At 40.5% G+C, this 25,295-nt stretch overlaps 2 non-coding genes across 2 annotated transcripts; both read right to left on the reverse strand.

Moving 5' to 3' along the window:
* Positions 1–23,567: 23,567 nt before the first annotated feature.
* trnaf-gaa lies at positions 23,568–23,640 on the reverse strand. Its single transcript has one exon. It is a non-coding gene; the product is annotated as a tRNA-Phe (tRNA).
* Positions 23,641–24,058: 418 nt separating this feature from the next.
* Positions 24,059–24,131, reverse strand: trnaf-gaa. The gene has a single exon. It is a non-coding gene; the product is annotated as a tRNA-Phe (tRNA).
* Between the last annotated feature and the right edge of the window lie 1,164 nt (positions 24,132–25,295).

The following is a 25,295-nucleotide window of genomic DNA, read 5'->3' on the forward strand; positions in this document are numbered from 1 at the left end:
CACCCTAGTCAATTGCAGAGCTGACTCTATATGTCAGACAGAAGACCCCAGACCTGGGTCCGTCTATGGTCCATCCCGGCCGCACTACAGACTGCATGACCTACCGTTTGTCAACACCCACTGACTGTGTTTGCAGTGCAGCATGCTGAGCAGCACCGCTGGACTGCTTGACCTGTGAGGCCGAGGAGATTCATGGTAGTTACAGAATCACACCTGGCCCTGCAAGCAGAAACTACTGAAGTGCCATAAAACATAGCAAACACACGTGAAGCTCTTATTTTGAACTGCAGGAGTAGTCAAATTTCCCTAAAAGAACATACAAGTAGGAGGGCTCAAAGTAAAAAAGGTTGGGACTCACTGCTCTGTATATTACTACCGCAGGGAAAGCTGCCAGTCCTTTAAACCAAGCAATTCAACCACTGAAACAGGCAACATAAAACAAAATGGCAAAGATATGTTTGTGAAACCTTTATGTATCAAAGCACAAGCGACAGAGGGCCTGAATGAATGTTTCTCACAACACCGGTGTTAATTTGGCAGCCGATAGAAAGTCTTTATACAGCAACCAGCACCTCAGCTATCAGTGTTTTAATAGTACAACAAAGTCAGTGTTTTTATTTTGCCCTCCTTGTTAACAATAAACAAGAAAGCATCCACCATGTAATTATTACATCTGGCTCTCTGGGCATTTATTCAAGCACACTTAGTGTTAGAAATAGAATTATTGGAGCACTAAGAGACTTTGGGGGACCTCCAAAACAGATATTTACAGAAAAGTAAATTATGATAATTATTGTTTTGACAGCAGAACAAGCGAGCTAAATCCTCCGTATATGAGTATAATGTTCTGTGAAAATAATACATCCTAAACATCAATACCACCAGGGCCAAATGACCACAATAGGAAGTGTTTAGGGAGCCGGAGTGTTTAAGCACTCATAGCTAGGCCCAATATTAGAGGTTAAAAATGTGCTATTTATTTATTTATTTTATCCAGCCAGCAGCAGAAATGGTGGTCAACATGAAATCTCAATAACTATTGGTCAGATTGATAGGTTATTCCTCCAGAACCATGATCGCGTTAAATAACCCTCTGTCAGCTCTCTGATTCCCAAGCTAAAGAATGAGAGAATTTGTGTCTGGACTTGGAAAGAGCTAACAGAGTTTGAACAGTGTTGTAGAGAAGAATGGAGTGAAATTCCAGTGTCCAGATGTGCAAGCCTGAAACCTATCCACACAAACTCAGTGCTGTGATTGCACGTACTTAGAAGTATATTTAAAAGTAAAAAAAAAACAATGCTGTGTACACTAAACATTGAAAATGGTGTTGGTCGGAATAAGAACATTTGTAAGTTGTCTTGTGAAAATTTTCTGAGAATAACTGTGTATTCTGTGCCATAAAATCGATCTGATCTGTTGCTACTATGAGTTGGATTTTGATCCTTGTAATTCTCGTAAAACATAATCCCGCGAAACCCTAAGAAACTGACTGCAAGGAAGTTAGTCGCTCAAAACCTGTTACGTGTTGGTATGGTTATGATTACATCCACAGCAGTTGCCCTGGCAATTTTGAACAAAAGATGAAGGCAACAGATGATAGTTCAGAGGCAAAGTCCATATGCATGGCAAAAACCACGTATAAGTAACCTTGCAAAGCAGATGGATACGCCCATTTCTGTGCTTCTCAGTGGTGAATCCATCTTGCAAAGCTCCCGTCTGAACAGTTTGGGCCCGCTAAGAAAGAGACAGGACCAGTCAACGTCAAAGGGCAGTACTTTTGGGCATGACGGAGTCGTAACGTAAGCAAGCAGCAACAAGAGGCCAGTGCAATTATGGTGGAAGAGATTAGCATGGATGCTGCTAAAGTGCCAGTTTTATCAGACCTTGAAGACATTTCTTTGTTAAAAGAAGAACAAAGAACAGCAGTGAGTTGTTTTCTTTTCAAAAACAACAAAAGTCGTGTACTGACATGTCTATAGTTGCAATGGTTCGCGTTATTCCTTGGTAGCTGGGCTTGCTCACCTCAGTCGCAGCTACGTGTTGTGTTGCTCTGATTGGCCCATAAAGATGTGACAGACAGAACATTTATCCAATCACACTCCATTTTTTTTTTCAAATCCTCTGCCCTTTCCTAAATGCTTAGTATTGAAGGTTTTCCAGATGGATGTGTGAAACAAACCCATCTGCGGTGTCAGGTTAGGTTTAGATTATATTTAGAGTAAACCTCACAGCACGCGGATTAGCACGTCTTATTTGATTGACAGATAGCTCGACAGGCAGAAGCTATGTTTCTGTCAACCAGAATGCTAGCTAGCTAACAGTCGAGCTTCGGGCCGTTAGGTTGATCTACAGTTCGGTTGAGACTAATCCTTTCAATATGGAAGCCACCGCGGATTGGCTTCAAGAGCTGTTTGAGTCCACCTATTGTAAGCAGACAGCTGAAATCAAACAGGGTTTGTCCAGTTCTTTCTACAGTCTATGTTCCTGCCCCACAGTTGAGGCAGCCCAACCACAGAGGTCTGCAGCCGGACCTCTTGGCCAAAGGTGCATCTACTTAAATGGGGTGAATATTTATACAATCGCTTATTTTACATATTTGTATTAAATTTGTATTATTTTAGAAATCTGTTTGGACATCAAAGAGGCTTTTTGGATTTTTTTGTAAAAAAGTCACTTTATATTGATCAGGATCGATCTGTAAAATCAATTACAGGGTAAAACATCCAAAAGGGTAACTGCTGTTTATAGGCGCTGTAAATGCATTGATTGCTGCCTTGTTATTGACTGATTAGATAGCTGTGTTAACCAGTTGAACAGGTATACCTAATAAAGTGGTCAGTGAGTGTTTTCCTTTAGTGTTTCAATGTTCCTAGAAAAACAGTTTTCAGCTGTGGGGCAGGAGACTGGAATAGAAAGATGACATTCAAATGGTTCACAGCAGGGCGCTGCTTTCTCCAACCTTTACAGTAAAAAGCCATTTCTCGCTGGCAGAAGATGGAGTTAAAAGAGCGGTAGGGATGCGAAATAAAGAGCTCAACTAGCCTATAAGAGAAAGAACAGGAAGGGAACACAGAGTGATGATGGAGAAAAGAGGGAAAGAATGAGTGTCATTCAAACATAGGATAAAAGAAAAGGACAAGAGCTTATGTCCTAGTCCAGGGACTACATCTATAGAAGCATCATTTCTTTAAGAATTTGAAGGTACCTTCATATCACGACAAAGGATTTCATATTGTGAAAGCTCCTGTAAATGCAACTGACCAATGTGTCTTCATTTACCTGGCCACTGAAGGATCCATCCTGTACATCAGTCATGACCACACAGAAAAACCTTTACGTAAAAAAAAAAATAAAACTTTTTAAATCTCTAAATTTGATATGAACTGATTAAAGAACTTGTTTGTGCCTGAATAGTGTATTGACTGTGCATAGTGCTCTCTTTCTTTTATCTTTTTATTAGTGCAGTCTATAAATAAAAAGCATGAAAAGCCCATAAATACATCTTTGAAAATGGTCTGAGGCAAAATGGAAAACTGTTCTGTGGTCAGATGAGTCAAAATTTGAAATCCTTTTTAGAAACCACAGAAACCATGTCCTGTTCACTGAAGAGGAGAGTGACCATCCAGCTTGTTAGCAGTCAAAAGCCTGTATCTCATGGCTTGAGGTTGCTTTGGTGCCTAAGGCTTGGGCAGTTTACACATCTGGAAAGGCACTATAAATGCTGAAAAGTAGGTAAAGGTTTTAGAGCAATATTAACCTGGCAGGCCAGATGGATGTGTTTCACACATCCATCTAGAAAACCTCCCATTGACAGTGTTTGGGAAAGGGCAGAGGCTTTGGAAAAAAAAACTTGTAGGGTGATTTGATGAACATTCTGTCACATCTTAACAGGCCAATCAGAGAGACAAAACTCGTGACATAGCCAGTACCAAGAAGTAAACTCCATAAAGAACTGCATAACGTGAACCACAGCGACTGTAGACAGTAGTCTACACACAGTCAGTACACAACTTTTGTCGTTTTTGAAAACAACTCACTGCTGTTTTTTGTTCTTCTTTAAAGGAAGAAATGCCATCGAGTTTGGATAAAGCTGACACTATGGCAGCATTCACACTAGTGTCTTCCGCCATAATTGCACCGGCCTTTTGTTGCTGCTTGCTTCCGTCACGACTCTGCCATGCCCAAAAGTACTGCCCCTCAACACTGATTGGTCCTGTCACTTTCTAACCGGGCCCAAACGGTTCAGATGGGAGCTTTGCAAGATGGATTCTCCAGTGAGAAACATGGAAACAGGCGAATGCATCTGCTTTCCAAGGTTAGAGCAACATATGCTCCCATCCAGACTAAGGATCAACCGGTATTGGTTCTTCGGGGCAAATATCGACACCAATGGGCTCTATGCATGAGCTGCTTCCGCATTAGGCATTAGACCGCTCTCACACTTCCAGTCGGGAGAAGAGAATGGCATTTGATGGCAAATTCGTTGCAGTTTACTTGCTGTTTGCATGAGTTGCCTGAGCTGACTGTCAATGAGGAGTTAAATTTAGCTTAAGATGTACATTGCAGCATGCAGCAACGATGTCCAGAAGTGCTTTTACCTGTTTTTAAAACATCATTTTAGCATGTTTGGATGCCAAGCGATGATGGTAGAGTAAACACAAACAACAATCGAAACAAAAAAAAAAACAAACAAAAAAACAATGAAATGGACAAATTAAGGCAGTATAGGAGGGTTTAGATTCCGTATCATTGGGCAGAAGTTGTGAAGCGGCCTTATTTTCCAGTGGAAATATGCCACCCCCTGGCGTGCATAGAGCCCATTATCTGTAGTGCATGCAAAAAAATAAAAAATAAAAAATTGCGACTCACTCTGAATTCATTATGACAAAGAAATCTACTTAATGTGGCAAACAAAATGCATGTTTAAAAAGGTAAATAAACAAATTAGCACTAGCTCTGTCAACATGACAACCTGCACAGAGCAACACAGGAAGTGATGTTGTACACTTCCTGTATCAGTGCCACCAAGGCCTCAGTGATGAGAAAGTGCTGTGGGCAAGACAGCAGGTGAGACTGTAGTGAAAACAAAGCCAGAGGGGAAGACTCACCTGGCAGTGAAGCCAAAGTAGCAAACATTTGAAGCACACATTTTGCATTAATATTCAGCAAAGTGACTATATATAGCGGCCTCCTATAGTCAAGCTAATAATCTCAATTTTTTGGAATTGGGGCGGTACATTAATAGAACTAGATGGTCTCTGTCTTTGGTAGGGGTTTATTGAATGATCACTTGGGACATGGCAACAGATTTGCAGAAAATGTAACGACATGAGTAAAACTGATGGACGAGCTGCTTAGCTGACTTTTCCTAGGAGGAGAGCGAGCGCCCTGCAGAGAGAAAAAGTGAGAGGAGAGTGGACATGGATGAAATGTGAAGGATGGAATGAAAGCAGGCAGTGTGCAGCCAGAGTAAAACAGAGAGAAGAGTGGAGTCTGATAGCTGGGAAGTGATAAGGAGGCAGTAAGCAGTGCAGCCAGGCATGGCTGAGAGGCCAGGAATTGGTAGTAAACATTTAGTGAGGCAGAGATGGGCGTCCCAGGGACTTTTGAACAGTAGATTGTCTCCTCTCTCTCCTTTTGAGCTGCTCACTGAGCTGCCCTGCGCATTCTGAGGGAGTCATCTGCCAAATTGGATCGATAAGTAATTAACACTTTGGCTCTTTGCTGGCAAGTTCTCTTCCCTCCTTTCTCCCATGCTCAGTCTCTCTGCAGCACCCTGCAGACAGCAAACACTTACCAGCACCGCCTCGATCACACGAGAGAGAGAGAGAGAGAGAGAGAGAGAGAGTGTACAGGGGGTTCACCCATGCACAAATTTACACACACTTTACTTCTCAGGCCTCTACTGTGCTCATGGGGGTTGTGAGAGCAGACAGCGTAGGTATCGATTCCCACTGTCCTGGAAAAGGCTCTCTGTTCCATCCCAATACACAGCGACCCTGTCTCTCTCTCTCTCCCTTGCTGTCCTTCAGTTTCGCCTGACTCTCCTGTGACACAGACATGCAGAGTACACCCCTCACGTCAGTCACATCTCCACTCATTTTCTGATACTTCTACTTTTCTGCCACCTGTTGATAAAATGTGGACACTGTTAGGACAGAAAGGGACCAGTTGCCAGTGCTGCGAGGTAACAGCAGTACAAAAAGCAGCATCAGTCATTTTTGTAGATTCTTCAGGAGCTGTTTGGTTGTTATTTTTCTTTGTGGATCAAGTACCTCTTTGGGTTCCTTAAACTTTGCCACAGAAACAGTCAGCATAAAAGGAATCACCCACAAAGCAATCACTGAAGAACTGCAATGTGGCCTTCTGCACCACAAAGAAACTTTAAAATCTGAATCTTTTAAACTTCAGTGTTATATTTTAACAACTGAAGCACAGAGCTGAGTAGAAGAACACTGTGGGTGCAAATGATCTATGGAAAGGTTGCTTCGTACATCTATTTCTCAGGACAGGTGCGTCGGAGTGCAAGGTAACCAGCAAACATTTCAAAGACAACACCCACACACTGTCCAACTTTGGAAAGAAAAGGGGTATTTATGTGCAACATTTCGGTGCTAGACCTTCATCAGGCAAACTTCATCACTTGCCTGATGAAGGTCTAGTACCCAAACGTTGCAAATAAATACCCCTTTTATTTCCAAGTTAGACAGTGTGTGGGTGTTGTCTTTGAAATGTTTGCGAGGTATCTATGAACAGCTGACAGTGGCCCGGTTATATTTTTTTTTCCTGTCTAAACAGTTGGACAGCATCTTAAATCACCATGACAACAGCAGGAACATCTTTCTGATGTGACCCCTATAACAAAGGAAATAAACGAGGAGTTAAAAGGTATACCTGCAGACCTCCAACTGACAAGGATTACTGTTATTGTTTAGCTCACAGGTGTCAAACTCAAGGCCCGGTGGCCGAATCCGGCCCACTGAACGATTATATCCGGCCCGCGAGATCATATTGTATTTGTATTCTAACTGGCCCACCAGTATGAGGTCTGCAGATTTCCTCCAGTATAATAATGCAAACTTCAACTTGATTATTTGAAATATCCTTGTTAAGCTAAAAATCTGAAAAAAGTAAAGAGTAAGAAAGATTTCATAAAAAGTCAAGAATGTGGGGAAAAAAAAAAAAAATCTGTGTTTTATTTCATATTTTCAATGTTGAATCTCAAGATTACGACTCAAACTTGTGATTTTGACTTTTCAATTCATGCTTTGACCTTTTCAACTTATAAGTTGGACTTTATATGTCAAGTTTGTATCTTTTAGATATTTAATTTTAAATTTTAAGTCATATTTTCATCTTTTTGACTCATAATCTGGACTTTGTAATTCACATTTTTATCTTTTAGATCCCCAATTTTAAATTTTAAGTCATATTTTGACCTTTTCAACTCCTTACTTAGGCTTTTTAGTCCCACATTACAACTTTTAAACACCTGACTTCAATTTTTTCTCATATTTTGACATTTTAAATACATTACTTTTACATTTCATATCATATTTTTACATTTTAAACTCCCAATTTTGAATTTAAATCATATTTTTAACTTTTTAAATCTAAAAACTTTCTAAATTTTGAATTCTAGCTCATATTTTGACATTTTCAACTCCTAATTATGGCTTTTTAATCCCACATTTTGACCTATCAGAGTCACAATTTTAAATGTTAAGTCATATTTTGACTTTTAAACTCATGATTTCAAATTTGATCTCATATTTTGACCTTTCAAACATAAGATTTCAACCTTCTCCTTGTATATTTGCTCTTTAAAAACATTATTTTTCTGTTTTTAATATCGTGTTCTGATGTTTTGAACCAATAAATTGGAATTTTTATCTGAGATTTGAGCCTTTAAAAACATCATTTTTACTTTTTTGAATTTCCAAATGATTTATCATCAGTGCTTTTTTCATATTTAAATACTGGTGAAAATGGGGTTGACAGTTATGGTTAAATGTTGACCCAGTTAGGCCCTCAGGTCAGACCTAAATCCAGAATCTGGCCCCTGCTGTGACTGAGTTTGACACCCCTGGTTTAGCTGCTGTTCTGTGTTTGCTGGTGAGGATGTTTATGCATGCTTAACCTTTTTTGTCCATGCAGACATTTTCATGATGTGACTGTGTGCACTTAACTCTGATATAACTAGTGCCGTTACTTATTTTAAAAACAAATTAATCAAGTTAATCATATCACTACAGTTTTAGTAATCTTTAAAATTTATAGGGGATTTATTATTAAGTGTTTATTTTCATTATTTTAACTTAATGCACTGCACTTTGAAAACACTTTTTACAAAAAATGTATTATTATTATTATTATTATTATTATTATTTTTACTATTATCTATAAATTAACATTTAAAATACTACCATTTACTTGTTTTTTGGTTGAGCTAAATTAGTACATGTATGGTGTTTAAGTGAAGAAATATTAAACAAACTAGAGTTTTTAAACTTATTTGTGGTTTGTAAATCAGAGTGTTTTAATTCACTGAGCAATAATATTTATTAACTGCAGTAGAGCCCAGCAGACAAACACATCAGGTAGAAAATAACTTGTGCTGTAAAGTGAATGATCAGGTGTGCTGTAACCCCGAGGTAGCTGAAGTTACTGACTGGTGTCCAGCAGTCAGTCAGCTTTCCAGATTAATCACAAGTGTTAATGCGTTTATATTAACAGGCCTAGACATAACTTATACAAATGCAGTCACACCACTAGTTTTAGGACATGTTGAAAATCATAGACAAGTAATCAAGTTTTTTTATGATAATTTTAAACATTTTTACCTAGGGCTGCCAGCAGCATTGAGCAAGTCTTAGCACCTTCACACACGTTGGGGTCTGATGCACCTGGTAATGCTTCAAACAGGGCTGCAGCACTGCTGCTCATTGGACACAGAAAGGTTTAGCAGCTATGAGCATTCATGTCTTTCACAATAAACATGACGTTAGTGGAGGAAATATCACGGATGAGAAGAATACCCAACAGTCTACCAGTGTCATTTTTTACCTGTGACAGCAACGATCTATTTTTAGGTTGACAGTGTCTCGTCTCCATCTTTGGAACGGTTGATGAACATTTCTCCTCGTCATTTCCATTAATCATATTTTTATTTAAAAAACTTTGTTAAGCGTTAGATGTCTGGGTATGACGGCAACAACTTTGTACTATGCCAAGTGATTCCATTTTTGTGCAACACAACAAACTCATGCAAAAAAAAAAAAAAAAATTGCCAATTGCCAATGCTTTCACATCAGCTGTGCTGTCTAACTAGTACGCAGTACTAGCAGGGGGCATTCTGAAGAAAATATTATCAAAATTGTTCAAAAATTATCAAAAATTTCGATCAATTTGACATTTGAAATGTGAACCTATACATGTATAGATCAATCACCAGTCATTTTTTGAGTCTAGGACTCTGGCTGTGCATAAGAGAACTATATATGCTGTTAACATAGACTACCTCAGTTCAGAAGATGCATCCTTCAAATTGTTGTCCTTCTCTATGAACCGTAGCGGTTGTTTTACCATTCTTGATGGTCTTTCCGACATTTTAAATGTGTGTAATAAAACACAGACACGCATAAATGCCACTATCTAACGCTAATTTTTTAAAAACAAAACACCACTCTTGCTCTCTCTCCTTTTACTCTCTTCCTTCACTCTCCTTTCTCACTCGTCTTCTGCCAAAGCTGCCGTTTTCGCGGTGCTGTTCGACATTACTGTTATATATATATATATATATATATATATACACCACATCATATATTGCCAGAAAGCACAGATTCTCAGCTCTTTGGCAGCGTTGGAATATTTTTAAATTGAGAAAACTTTTGAGGAGGTACGGTGTTGAGAATCCGTGTAGCTGTCTCTTCAAACTTCAGGTGTATTATTATGAATGTCCACGTTATATGGTTATGAGTATCGTAATGAACCATATATGAGCGCATGCCCACAATTTTCAGCTTTCCAACACCATCAGAATTTTTCAAATCGGAAAAACTTTGACAGAGTTAGAGTAATAATACTCCAGACATATAAAACACAGCGCCGGCACTGGCTCTGTAGGTAAAGAGTTAAACTGCATCTCTGCCTCTGTTCATGCGGCCTTAGTCTTCCATGCTGTTTTATTCATCTCTCACATCTCTCTTCTTGATTATTTGGCTTTGTAAAAGTGAAAAATTCAACACTCCGCTCCAAAGATTTGGAGGTCCTGCTGAAAGTATGTCAGGCCCCCTTGCATGGTTTTGGTTGCTACCTTAGAATTGGACAGTAGTTGTTTTTTAGGGAAGGGGTTGGCAAAGGGTAAATTCTTTTCATCATTGTTGCACTGCACAATGCTGCCTTTTTAAATTCCTGTAGGGGGGGCCACTGAGCCATTCAGCCATGCCCACTGTCATAACCCATATAAAATGTCTTATTATACCATCCTTGTGTCTACCAAAAGTCATGGCAGTACAAGCATTTTAACCCCCTGAGAAAAACTACATCCTATTTCATGGCAAATAATGCTCTGCCATAGTAACATCGGTTGATAAAGACCTGCAAGCTTTACATGATAGCAAGGGGGATGATTTTGGGATGTTAACTCTTTGGGCACCAGAATTTTTTCAAGAAAAAAATTCAATTTTGATATCAAGATTTCAAAAAGCTGCAGCTTTAAAGTGGTTAGAGATAAAGGCATACTGTAAACGAGAAAAATCTTCAGTATGACCCAAAGTTTGTGATGGGAGTAAAATCACTCATCTAATTTGCATATTCTGACATCACCAGGCTGCCTCCACCACCATTGGCTGTGTGTTTTCTCCCATGGCTTCAAACATGGCTGCCCCTACCTCTACGGTGTTTTTCATTCCCTATCTCCAGCACTATTCAGGGTGTTTTGACCACATTGATGCTCCCACCACGTCCTCGGCCATAGTGTGTGCTGCTTGTGGACTATCATGGCGCACAGACGCACCATCAGTCTCACCCATGGTTTCACAGGACGACTGAACGTCACCTCAGAGGGTGAATAGCCTTCTGTGCCTCCCGGCATTCTGAGTATTCTCACTACAATTCACTCTTTCTCTCTGTTACGCTCCGACTACAACCACCGTTTCCTCGTCTTCTCGACCGGGCATGGGTCTTTCAAAACTCTCTCTCCCCGAAACTTTGGATAGAAACACACCCACAAATGCTGCTGGGATTGAATTTACTTATGTCCGCCACGTCCTAAGTAGTAACAACATTAGGCACCATATTTATAGCTAGAGCCTGTTTACTTCAGCAATGTTGCTTGTCACAATTTTGCGAATTTGGCGCTTAAAGGGTTAAAAACCCATTTATAAGAGGGATTTGGGCAACCTGAAGGGAATTGTTCTGTTTTAAAAAAAAATAAAAAATTCTGCACCATGGCGAGGCATTTAACTTTAAGCAGACACCTTGCCCTTCAAGTGCTGTTCATCTATGACCTGTATAAAATATTATGTGAATGTGTGCATGACTCAAGTTTGAGTCAGATTGGACAATACAAGGCTTAGTTAACAACTTCCTGCTTCTTGTAAAATATAAAAATTTGATGGCTCGCCAGGGCCCCGCCCTTTGAGTACTGTACAAAAGACGCATAACTTTTCAGCATCAACATCTCTTCTAGCAGTTTACCAAAATTTAGCTTGATTTGATGAGTGCCCTTGGACTAGTTAATCTTCAAAGGGCCCTTGGAAGTGGCCAAATAATACCAGTATTCTAGTTCATTCAAAATGGTGGATTTCCTGTTGGAGATGGGGGTTGGACCCAGAGGCCTTTTTAGCTCTCCAACTGAAAGGGGGCGCTGTCGAGGCAATTCCCAGCATCCTAAGAGGAGTCCCATTCGATATCAAATATTTCACCGTATCTGATGCACATGCCAAAATTAAGGACTTTTTACACTTGCTAAGAGCTTTAAACCTCATATCAAAAGCACACCATTATAATAAGAAAGAAGGAACATATAATAATTCACTCAGATCCTCACACTGGTTTGGTGCTTGTACCCTAAAAATTATATTTATGGTTTTTCTGGGGCCCACCAGGGGGCCACAGTCCGAACTCTGGGAGGCACTAAAGGAAAGAGAATAAAAAAGCTGAAATGAACGACAGAATGACAGAGACACTGACAGAAGAGGAAAAAAGACAAGGGAGGGAGAGATAACAACATCCCAGGGCCAAGTGGAGGATTGATGTTTGAGGATTCAGTGCAGAGCCCCATCATCAATCCTATTGGCTAATCACATGTATGGCTGAATTATTGATAAGTGAACCTCATCAATAATTGCAGCGCTGCTTCTTTTGGGCCACAGACCGTAGAGATGGAAGGATTCAGAGCTAGTGGCTCAGTAAGAGAAAACACACAGTCATAACATGCATTCTTGAATAAAGAAAAAAACCTTGAAGTGATGGTATTCAGTGAATGAAGTAATGAATGCTGGGACATGGAGAGTAGACACAGAGACAGTGGCCGCCACATTCACATCCACAATTCAGGTTGAATTCAAATTGAACCCAGATGCTCCTTTCACCTTGCCTTCGGGCCACAAACCTCTTGACAGCTATGACGCCACTGTTTCACACCACATTGTACTGTATAATTTTCACCTTGACCCAATATGCCAGTGGTAAAATCTCGATTTCTCCTCTGAAAGTCTGAATAAAGGCTTTCACTCCAAAGCAGTTTATCAATCTGCTACAAAAAACCGACATTATGCACTCCTCCTGTGGAGCCTGCCTCCTGACAATCTCTTAAAGAGGATAGGAGTCGTTCTTTTTTTTGTACAAGATGCATTTTTCAATTTCAAATAAAAAATTTCTTTTGGTTTCAGACTAAGAACGCAATAAAACACGAGGAAAAGAACCACCTCGACTCGAGCTTTTGGTACAAAACTGATAGATGTTTATGTAGATGCCGACCTGCTGGTGAACCCGGAGGATGTCACCGTCTAATAAATAAATCAGAAGATGAAGAGAGATTTTCAATTCAGCCATGCAAGAAATTATTTTCTTAGGTTAGTCATGATGTTCTGCTGTCTTCACCACTGTGAAAGAGTCCATAGACCTTTGACACACCGTCACTTTTATGGCGTACGCCATAAGTGGCGATGTTCCTCCAGTGTTTACATTAGGCTACTACATTTTTGGTCTATGATTACTTTGGAGGTTTAGGAGCGATAAAAACATAAGTAACATAACAGTTACTCGTAGAACGTTCACTCAGAGCACTGGCAGGTGTGTGAAGGGAGTGACACTTGTAGTTTTTAACTGACTGTTTAGTCTCATACTATAGAGCAGGGGTCATCAACTCCATTTTCACAAGGGCCAGCTTTTTCTTGACTGAAGTTGTGGCAGCCAGACGTTGAAACAGACTTAAAAATAAAACATTTTGTCTAATTACCTTAGTCTTTTAAAAACATGAATCCCTTTCAAAATTACTGGAACTTTAAGCCTTTAACAGTTAGATCAGTCCCTATCATCTACACTGCAGCCAGCCTCAAGGGGGCAGTTGAGATATTTTAGCTACATATTTCTGTAGCCCTCTTGATGACTATCACTAACTATGCAAAGCAGATAGATTCACCCGTTTACGTGTTTCTCACTGGCGAATCCATCTTGCAAAGCTCCCATCTGAACAGTCTGGGCCCGGTTAGAAAGTGACAGGACCAATCAGTGTCAAGCGGCAGTACTTTCTGGCAAGGCAGAGTCGTGACGTATGAAAGCAGCAACAAGAGGCCGGTGCAATTATGGCGGAAGACATTAACGTGGATGCTGCTAAAGCGGCAGTTTTGTCAGAACTTGACATTTCTTTGTTAGAAGAAGAACAAAGAAAAGCTGTGAGTTTTCAAAAAAGACAAAAGTCGTGTACTGACATGTCTGCAGTTGCCATGGTTTGCATTCTGCAGTTCTCTATGGAGTTTACTCCTTGCACCTCAGCAGGCCTATGATGTCATGTGTTTTGTTGCTCTGATTGGCCCGTAAAAATGTGACGGAACGGTCATCCAATCACCCTCCAAGTTTTTTTTTTTTTTTTAACCTGTCCTTTCCCAAACACCATCTATGGAAGGTTTTCCAGATGGATTTGTGCATGTCAGGTTAGACCATCACTGAGCTTGATGCTAAAATGCTGTGTCGTCTGGCCAACAGTCAAAGAACCTTGAAAAATTGATCTGAAAAACTACAACTTTAATCAAGATAACAACAATAAGTTTGTTTACCCCACCAAATTACAGAAGTATTAGTGTGCGCTTTTTCAGATAAGCAGCTAGGTTGTAGGTTTTATTTGAACTTCAAGAAGCTAAATAATAGCATGCCATATTTTTGCACTCTAAAATGTTCTGAATTTAATAACCCTCCGGGGTTCATATGGGAAGCCCTGATGTGGTTCCCGGGCTTCCAGTAGATGATTAATGCTATAGAGCAGGGGTCATCAAGTACATTTGCCCAAGGGCCAGATTTAGTCTCGACAGAAACTCTGGAAGCCAGATTTTCAAATACACAAAAATTAAATAAATATTTTGTTCTGATTGAAATATTATTGTAGTTGTATTTATATTTTCTTTGAAAACACAGGACATTTTTAGTCATTACCAGTGAGATCAATCCCTGTAATCCCTTATCTATAACGGCCATAGGAGAACAACAGAATAGGCTGGGCCTCTCAAAATCCCGGAGAATCGGTGCTCCCCAATTGTGATTTATTATGAATATTAACCCAGTTTTACACTTTTAACCCTTTTTTGATACTTTTTGCCCCTTTTGCCTCTATACCAATTCTTTTCAAGATTTTAACCCCTTTTGAAACACTTTTCCTGTATGTTTCATCCCGTTTGTGCCCTTCTTATCCATTTTTAACACTTTTTAACCATTTGTCATTGCATTTCTTTCAACAGTTTTTGCAACTTTAAAAGAAATTTTTGCCACTTTTAACTCCTTTTTGAAACTTTCTGCTTCTTTAACCCAAATTTGGCCATTCTTTAACCCATTCTAACCACCTTTCCTGCATGTTTTATCCCCTTTGTGCCACTTTTTTTTTTTTTTATCAATTTTTGCAAATTTTCTTCAGTTTTTCAACCCCTTTTTATCACTTTTTTTTTGCACTATTTTTTGTCATTTGTAACCTTTTTTTAATAGCCATTGCCCCTTTTTTCCCTCTTTTACCAATTTTTGCCACATTTTGACCTCTTTTCAAAACCTTTTCTGCCAATTTTTGTGTTTTTGCCACTCCACAACCCATTTTCACCATTTTATCTGGCCATTTTTGCAGCACTTCCGCCAATCATAACCCTTTTTTAAATATCTATTAATTATGACAGTAAATTTCTGTAAAACAGATCAAATGTGACGTCATTCTAAAACTATTTCAGTATTATGTAGGATGGATTTAACAGCTGCATACATTTAAAGCCAAAGGTTTCTTTTAAAACCACAACATCTTCTTTTCCTCCTTTTCTGAATTCAATGATCTTTCGGGGGCCGGACAAGAAGCTTTGGGGGGGGGCCTGATTTAGCCCCCGGGCCTCCAGTTGATGATCATTGCTATAGAGTCTCTTTAATGACATGCAACACAAATTAATAGCCCTATTGTAAACTTTTTAGCCAATCACTTGTTACAAGAGCACCTTTGCAAGACATCTAATAACTTAAGCTTCAATTTGTCGTTTTGAAGCGTACCTTTTCCTGTAAGCCTGTCAGGCTTAAATGCTGTTGGATGGGGGTGATAGAGACATGACGTGATTTGCTAACGCTACATTTATCGTATAGCATAATTTAGCAGCCCATCATCATCCTACTAGAATTGGACAAAGCCTGTGTGACATCAGTTGTTTGATTACAATAGGCAGACTCACATAGCTTTGAAAGCCAATCTGTGGCAGCCTCTATATTGAAATCGCTGTCTCAACCCAACTTTGGATCAACTTAATAACGGACAAGAGCCCGCCCACTGAGCTTGACTCCCTGTCAGCTAAGCTATCACTAAAGCTAGCCGTCTGGCCTTCTGTCAAGCTATCTGTCAATCAAATGAGACATGCAGTGGGCAGTGAGGTTTTTCCTAAAAATCAAAATGATTGTGGTACAAAAACATTCACCCCCTCAACAGTGTGCTCATGAAGACATTAGCTAATGAGAAGTTTTGTTTTTTGAACCAGGCTGTAAACCAGGTTATTTCTAGTTTAAAAAAAAAAAAACAGCTTTTTAACACGTGCACGTTACTTCCAGTGTTTCTGCAGACAGCCTCAAGTGGACACTCGCCATATTGCAATTTTTTTTGCCTGAGTACACCCTGCACTGGTCCCCAGCCAATCACAGGGTTGACATATAGAGACAGACCACCTGGCACACTCACACCAATTTTAGAGTAACCAGTTAACCTAACGGGCATGTATTTGGTGGTGGGAGGAAGCCGGAGAACCTGGAGAGGACCCACGCATGCACGGGAAGAACATGTCAACTCCATACAGAAAGACCCTGACCAGGAAGCAAACCAGGAATCTTCTTGCTGTGAGGCGACAGTGCTAACCCCTGCGCTGCTGTGAAGCCCATATTACTTAATTATTCCACTGAAAATTCCTGATGTATTATTGAGAAGATTGTTGAAAGTTTCTGGGAAAAGTCCTGATAATCACTGGTGAGAATTCCTGAAAGTCCCTTGTGCCTTGTGAAATATTTAAAAGATTTATGGGAAACATCCAAAAAAACTATTATATACAATTCTAAGAATATTCCTTAAGCTTTTTAGGAAAAAGACCTTTAGTCTCCTTAAAAAATCATAGAAAACATACCATCAGTTGATAACGTCTGATCTAGTGCTTTAACATACTAACTTTCCTTACATTGCAACAACTCTTAAGTGCCTTTTTCTCTTCTTGTTTTCATCTGGCTTCTTTTTTTTTTTTTTACGTCATTGTGAAAATGTGACAGAAGACAAACTATTAAGTTGAAATCATCAGTAAACACGGAACATTTTTAGTCCATGAAACTAGCATTTCCTACTGTAAGCTCATTAAGATGTTCTGTTGAGGTGTTATCACAGGATATTCTGATTAATATTTCATATATTACTGCAGGTATCTTATTCTGACTTTTCAAACTTACTAACTTTCCTTATGCAAAATGTGCACCACAGAGATCAACATGAGAAGAGGCATGCAATTAACAATATGTTCCTTTTGCCATCACACTGGAGCAGGACAGTCACATGAAGACTGTAGAGTGGAGGAGAAGAGGAGAAGGGGAGGACGGAAATAAAACGGTGCAAAACCTAAAGGTGTGGAGAAGACATGAAGTTATGGCTGGATCAAACGACCATACCTCTTCCACCTCTTTTTTCATTTCCTCTCTCATCTTTTTTTCCCATACTCAGCAGTTTACTCTCTTCTTCAGCTGCAGGACCATGAATCAAAACTTGCCCTGAGTATTTAGCCTGCTACAAGAGAAAGTTCTTCTTGGCCTTCACCTCCTTTACCTGGGAAAGACAGAACCTAATGACAAACATAAATGAACAAGTATGCGGGTTAACCAAAACATAAAGAATCATGCTGAGTCCCAAGATGGGGGTTCAGTTCATTTGATTTAGACATAACTGCATCAGTGCCCAATCTAAAGCACAAACATGTATAATAACCACAGAGCCAGCTTGAGGCATTAGCCACATAAGCAGCTGCTTTTAGGCTTAAATAAGGGTAGAAAGTACCATGAATAAATGTCGTGTTGGAACACTGCGTCCCCATCCCTCTTTAGATGTAATAGCTAAAGTTGATTTGCATTAAATTGTTTGGGTTGTTTCTTAACCCTCTGAGACGTTGATGTATATGTAAAGAGGAGACAGAGGTTATATAAAGTTCAATACCTTTGGAACCATAAATCGAACATAAAGATGAAATCCAGACCTGTGACTCCAACATTGAATGTCTCTTTTAAATGTTTTTATCCATTCTTTGATCGCTTCTACCACTAGTGGCTATTGCTGTCTGCCATATTGTCTTGTTTGAATCCCAAAGTGCAGTGCAACTGGGTTGTGACGACCAATGACAAGTTTTTCCAACATCATATCATCCTTTGTCATGAGCAGATGGCCTAAAAAGCTCTCTGGCCCTCTGTGTCACTAAAGACAGGAACTGTCTCAATGGCTCAAGAGCAGCCAATACAAAGAAAGGCAAGGACGTTTTTGTAAATATGTGAATATTTTGATTTTTTTTCACATAATTTTTATTTATTTATTTACTTTTTGGTCCTCAAGAGATGGGAGAACAAGATTGTGCAAGAAAGTCTCAGTCATATTTGTTCACTGTGATTCAATTTCCGTTTCGTTTTTTTTTTTTTTTCCTTTTGTCTTTATAGTCTCATCCCTGCACCATAGTAGTGCTACAGGTATGCAAGAAGCCAACCAGAATCCCATAAAACTCAGTGGCTTTCTGAAAGTTTTTTAGACCAAACTATCTGCAAGCATCTACTCATTAAGAAACCTTGTACGGACCAGTAGACAGAAAATAATAATGCCCGCTGCACACAGGAGGTTCGGAGAGCATCTATACAGTCAGATTCATATGATCACAGGTACGTCATTTTTAATGTAACTATACATGTTGTGATTTGCATGATTATAGAGTAGTGATATGACATTTAAGAGCTATAACCTATTATTTTTGTGCTTTATGACACCGTTTGTGCACAAAGTTTACATCCAGGCAGTAGCATATAGGCCTGTATGATACAGTGCTTTCAGGAAGCATTCAGATCCCCTTCACTGTCTTCAGTTTTGTTATGTTGCACCCTGATGTTACAGTAGTTTAAATTCATTTTTTTTCTCTCACTAATCCACACTCAATTCCCCATTATTACAAAGTGAAGAAAGGATTTTAGAATTAAACAAAAAAAAAACAAAACCTGAAATATTACAATGACATTAAGTATTCAAACCTAACCTTCTAACATTTGATATTTAGCTCCCATTTCTCTGGATAATTCCTGAGATGTTTTTACACCTTGATTGATTGGAGTCCACCTGTGGTAAATTAAATTGATTGGACATGATTTCGGAAGGCACCCACCTCTCCACAAAAGGCCTCACAGCTGACAATGATATCAGAGCAAAAACCAAGCCATGAGGTCAAAGGAACTGCCTGCAGAGCTCAGAGACAGGATTGTTGTCAGGCACAGATCTGGGGAAGGCCACACAAACATTTCTGCTGCACTGAAGGTTCCCAAGAGAATTCTCAAGTGGGAGAAATTTGGTACTACCAGGACTCTTCCAAGACCTGGTCACCTGACCAAACTCAGCAACCGGGGCAAGACGAGCCTTAGTTGGAGTGGTGACCAAGAGCCTGATGGTCACTCTGACTGAGATCCTGTGTGGAGATGGGACAAAGTTTAAGAATCACTGCAGCCCTCCTCCAATCTGGGCTTTATGGCAGAGTGGAAAGACGGAAGCCTCTCCTCAGTGAAAAACACATAAAAGCTCACTTGGCTTTCAAACGGGAGGTGGCACTTCAGCAATAATCTGAGCCTAGTAAAAAAAAAAAAAAAAAAAGACTATTTCTGTCAAAAGATGGGCAACAGCACTGTTGACGAGATCCACTTGTAGTTGTATTCACATCTTGCAAGGGATCCCCTCACCGGGTCTTTCCAGAACCTGGCTAATACAACTCCTTCTCCTATGTAGGCTGATTAGTCTATCCATTCCCAAACAGGGCAGAATTGTTTCAGATTGGAGCTTTGCAAGATGGATCTGACTGATGACAAACATGGAATCTGCACTATCTATTGACTTTAAATGTTATAATGTTTAAGTAACACACATAAAAGCTGCAGATGTTATTCAGGTGAGTGTAGGACATGCTGCCTCATGGTTCTCTAGGTGTATGTACATGCGTATTAACCTTTTCATGTCCCTCAGCACACACCAGAGTGCTTTCATATTGTATTTTCATGTATTCTGTGTGTTTGTTGGCAGCCCGGTGCATTACCCCATCAGAGTGTGACGGCTGGCTCATATCTTACCTCTAACAGGAAAACCACTCTGCTTTTGATTCAAGGCGAGAAAAGTGGTTTAGCACACCTCTCTCACATGTCTCACCTCCTGTCCCGGTCCTCTTCCTTCCCCTTTTTACTTTCATTTGTGAATTTTCTGTCATGCTGGCCAGGCTGTCAGCAGGCCTGGATTAGGAGTGCAGAGGCCCCTGGGCACAAAATCTTCGAGGGCCCCACCACCACCATGGCCACTACATGCATGCAGGCCACTATTAGTTAGAAACACCTGTAGCTTATAGGAGATCTACAATGACAGGGTATAGACTCTATGATCACAGAAAGGGTTAGATCAACACCTGTGGATCCTCTGTCATACAGGACAAATGCTGAATAACAACTATAGCAGGGGCAGAGCCAGAGGTGTCAAATGTACCAGGCTTAGTCCAAACTCAGGAGGAATGTGATGTTCTCAAGTCAATCTGAATACAAAATTTGGATTAAAATGCAACCAAATCTATCCCCCCTTACAACATGTTTAAGATCAAAACATTTTAAATGTTCCTTAAAAAAATCAGAAATGTCTGTTTATTTCTAAAACTACACAACATGGGGAGGAATTTTGTGTAAAACTTTGCCAGAGGAAGCAAAAATAACAGATGTTTATTTATTCATGAAAATGCAGAAAATATCAACATCCACCCTTCTTCTTCTGCTTAACCATGGCCAGGTCACAGTGGCAGCAGGCGAAGCAGGTCAACCCAGATGTTCTCTCCCGTCTAACATTTTCCAGTTCCTCCTGAGGGATTATAATCCCTCCAGCGAGTTCTGGGTCTACCTCGGGGTCTCCTACCAGTTAGACGCACCAGAAGACCTCCATAGGATGTCGCCCAGGAGGCATCCTTATCAGATGCCTGAACCACCTCAGCTGGCCCCTTTTGATGTGAAGGAGCAGCTCTACTTTGAGATCCCTACGGTTGTCCCGGCTCTTCACCTTATCCCTAAGACTGAGCCCAGCCACCCCCCTAAGGAATCTCTTTTGACTGCTTGTACCCAAGATGTCATTCTTTCCATCATTACCCAGAGTTCATGACCATAGGACATAGATTGACCGGTAAATCGAGAGCTTTGCCTTTTGGCTCAGCTCCCTCTTCACCACAATGCCTGCAAAACTGCTCATGCTGCACCAATCTGCCTGTCAGTCTCGCGGTCTATTCCATTCTCCCTCGTGAACAAGACCCGAGAAACTTTAACCCCTTCACGTGGGGCAAAGACTCACTCCCCACCCGGAGGGAGCAGTCCACCGTTTTCTGGCAAAGGGCCATGGCCTGGAGGTCCCCAGCCGAAATATCAATTTTAAGGCATTTATTTGTACTGCAAAAAAAATTATTATTATTTTTTTTTTTTTTCCCCCAGTTTGTCTCCAAGAATGAAATCTCCATGTTGTGAAAAGACATGGTCATTAAAAAAAAAAAAATTATCATCTGTTTCTTTTTGCATTTATCAATTATAACTCAGCAATAAAACAATTTACCACGATAATACATTTAGGACATACAGGGTTTAAAACCATGCCATGGCTCTAGTTGTGACCTACACTTATCCTCCATCATACAGGATTTACACATATGCCAAAGTAGTTTTAAAAAGCAGGGTTTTAAACACATTATGACTGCAGATATATTTCCTCTGTTTCTACCAAAACCCAGGATTTAGATCTTCAGTCCAACACTCTCCCAACTGAGGTTTAGCACAAAAAGAGAGGAATGGATTGGGAAAAAGCAAATGCATGAATTGTAAGAGACAGGAACTTGGGCGGACACTCTGATGAGGTGCTGCAAAACTCATGTTTTCCTGTCTTGCAGTTGGAGCTAAAGCTTGAACGTTCCCACACCAGGGGGTAGAACAACAGTTCATTTATTTCTGCCGAAACCCGGGATTGACCAGGGACCTTTACGTCATCAGTCTAACGCTCCCCCAACTGAGGTTCAGCACAAAAAGACAGAAATGAATTGGGAGAAGCAAATTCATGGATAGGAAGAGACACAGGAAAGTGGACGGACACTCTGATGTAGCCCCACAGAACTCCCGTTGGAGCTAAAGCTTGAACGTTCCCACACAAAGGGTTGGAATAACAGTTCCTGTTTCTGCTGAAACCCGGGATTGAACCAGGGACCTTTAGATCTTCAGTCTAAAGCCGTGTTTCCATCAGGGGGTCCGGTTTGATTCAGTTCAGTTTGGTATGGTTTGGTACGCTAAGCCCCAAACAGTTTGCGTTTCCACAGACACTCATGCCCTCGCTTGGGTGGGCGGGTTGTAAAAGCATGAATGTGAAGTCACAGACAGCGCAAGACTGCTGTTCCAGCCGCAGAGTTATAGAAAGGATGAGTGACAGAAATCAGTTGGGAATAAGCAGTAAACAGCTTTATTTCAGCTGAAAGTGCTTTTTAAAAAAATAACTACATCTTACTGATGTTAACCGCTGTCAGTAAAGATCCTCAGCTGATGGACAGAGACAGTTCGAGTCGTAACGCTACATTAATATGTGAATATATCTAGTCTAGAACAATTTATACCACAAAATATTAAAGTTCAGAGCTGTACTGTGAGAATTCACCACATTAAAAATAAAGTAAAAGTTCAGCTGGTGTAAAATCTAGCTAGATTAAGTCAGAAATCTGGGGTGCACTGATTTCGTTTAAAAATAGTCTGCAGCCTGAAGTTTTACAAACACGTCCAACAACTACAGAGCGATGTTTTCACAGATTACCTAACAAAAGAAGTAGATTAATAACTAGTTACAGATGAGAATGAACTGTTCTAAGGCTTCGTATTCCTTAAACTTAAGCATTAATTTAGTTTCTCATCCATCGCGGATGGATCAGGCTGATGTGAGCCTTTGGGCTCTACTTTGTGTACTTAAAATCAGGTCCGGATAAATGTCAGGAAACTTGATTTGTGGCCAGATACCAATATCCATAGACTAGGAAACAGTCTGGATCTCTGTGGAGTCCAAATATTTCCCATTTAAGCAGATATTGGTCCATTTTTCTCCTGTTTTCGCATGCCTCTCACAGCGCAGACTTCCGTGTTTGAAGCCCAGAGGCAAGCAGCTGAGTCGCGCACTGACGTGACGTCAGTACAGCCCCTATTGTTGTGTGTGTAGCTCCACCTTTTTGGTACGGATAGGTAAGACTGGCACCCCTACGGATGGGTGCTGAAAAGTGGGATGGTACGGGTTGTTTTTTTGGGACCCTTTCCAACTTTTGCTCTATGGAAATGCAAAAAAAGGCGTGCCGCACCGACCTGAGCCGGACCGCTTGGTGGAAACGACCTGTAACACTCCCCCAACTGAGGTTCAGCACAAAAGGACAGGAATGAAATGGAAAAAATCCTATTCATGGATAGGAAGAGACACAGGAAAGTGGAACGGACACACTGATGTAGCACCACAGAATTCATGTTTTCCTATCGTGGCATTGGAGCTAAAGCTTTAAAGTTCCCATGCAAGGGATTAGAATGACAGTTCCTGTTTCTGCCGAAACCCGGGATTGAACCAGGGACCTTTAGATCTTCAGTCTAACGCTCTCCCAACTGAGCTATTTCGGCACAAAAGGACAAGGATAAGGAATTGGGAAAAAGCATATTCATGGACAGGACGAGACACAGGAAAGTGGAACGGACACAGTGATGTAAAGCGCAGAACTCAGGTTTTCCTTACATTCCGTTAGAGCTAAAGCTTGAATGTTACCACACAAGAGGTTTGAGTGACAGTTCCTGTTTCTGCTGAAACCAGGGATTGAACCAGGGACCTTTAGATCTTCAGTCTAACACTCCCCCAACTGAGGTTCAGCACAAAAGGTCAGGAATGGATTGGGAAAAAGCATATTCATGGATAGGACGAGACACAGGAAAGTGGAACAGACACACTGATGTAGCGCCACATAACTCACGTTTTCCTATCATGCCATCGGAGCTTAAACTTGAATGTTCCCACACAACGGGTAGGAATGACAGCTCTGGTTTCTGCCGAAACCCGGGATTGAACCAGGGACCTTTAGATCTTCAGTCTAACGCTCTCCCAACTGAGCTATTTCGGCACAAAATGGCAGGAATGGATTGGGATAAAGCATGTTCATGGATAGGAAGAGCCACAGGAAAGTGGACAGACACTCTGATGTGGCAGATTGAAGAAACAATCAAAACTGTAGAGACTGTGCATAAAACATGACAGCTGCAGCTAAACTTTTGCCATTTGCGCATGCGCCAGTTCACTGCTACCAAGGTCATTACTCACGTGCGTGCAATACTGCGTTCGCATGGAAAATTGACTTCTGTTCCACTCTCTTGCAGTCACAAGGATGCGTTTAGGTACCGAAACATTGTACCATTTGATTTTACGTGTATTGGTACTTGGTAGTACCGACGAAATTCGGTCAGTGCCTAAAAGTACCGAATTCAGTACCCATCCCTAGTCTGAACATCAGTGAAATCTGTGCCAAAATACTAGTTTAAGACTTTTTGCAGCAGATATGTTGTGTAGCGCTTTCTTTGTATCAACTGTCCTAAGATAAAGCGCCGTGGTTTCTTTAACTTAAAACTTCTCAAGGAAGTTATAGCATGAAATGCGTTTTAATAGTCTACCAGTGTCACACACCTACCTTTAAATCCTCCTCTTTAGCACACAGATAAGTGCCTAGATGTACGGTTGTTATTTCTATAAACCCCTTAAACACTTCAGTTTAAACATTTCTTAAACACTTAAATCATGGGGAGAAAATCTAAATTTTAAGTATTTATTAACAAAAATCAAAACAAAATGGTGACATCTCTTTTGTCTAATTGGCAACTTTAAGCCTCCATATAAACACTGCAGGTTAGAGTCTTTTCTCAGCAGCTAATTAACTTCTACTTTCAGTCTGAGAACATTCTTGACTTAACTCTTGTCAGTTCAGTCCTTATTCACACAACCGTTATGTTTTATACACTGAAATGTGAGCCCACAAACTAAACACAAAAAGCCGACATAAAATAAATAAACCCTCGTTGCAGGCCTGATAGAACTCCTTACTGAAAAGATGGCAACAACTCGACTCCTTCCCGGCCACAGCGCAGCCAGCTCCATCCCTTGTCTTGTCCTGCGTGCAGGTAAGTCCAGTCCACCCTCTCGTCTCAGCAGCGGGAGGAAACCAACACCGGACGTCCTCACCCCGGGCTTGGCAGCAGGAGAGATACCCAGACCCGACGTCCTCACCTCAGACTCG

The sequence above is a fragment of the Cheilinus undulatus genome, linkage group 2, assembly GCF_018320785.1.
Source record: "Cheilinus undulatus linkage group 2, ASM1832078v1, whole genome shotgun sequence".
In the NCBI taxonomy this organism is placed as follows: domain Eukaryota; kingdom Metazoa; phylum Chordata; class Actinopteri; order Labriformes; family Labridae; genus Cheilinus; species Cheilinus undulatus.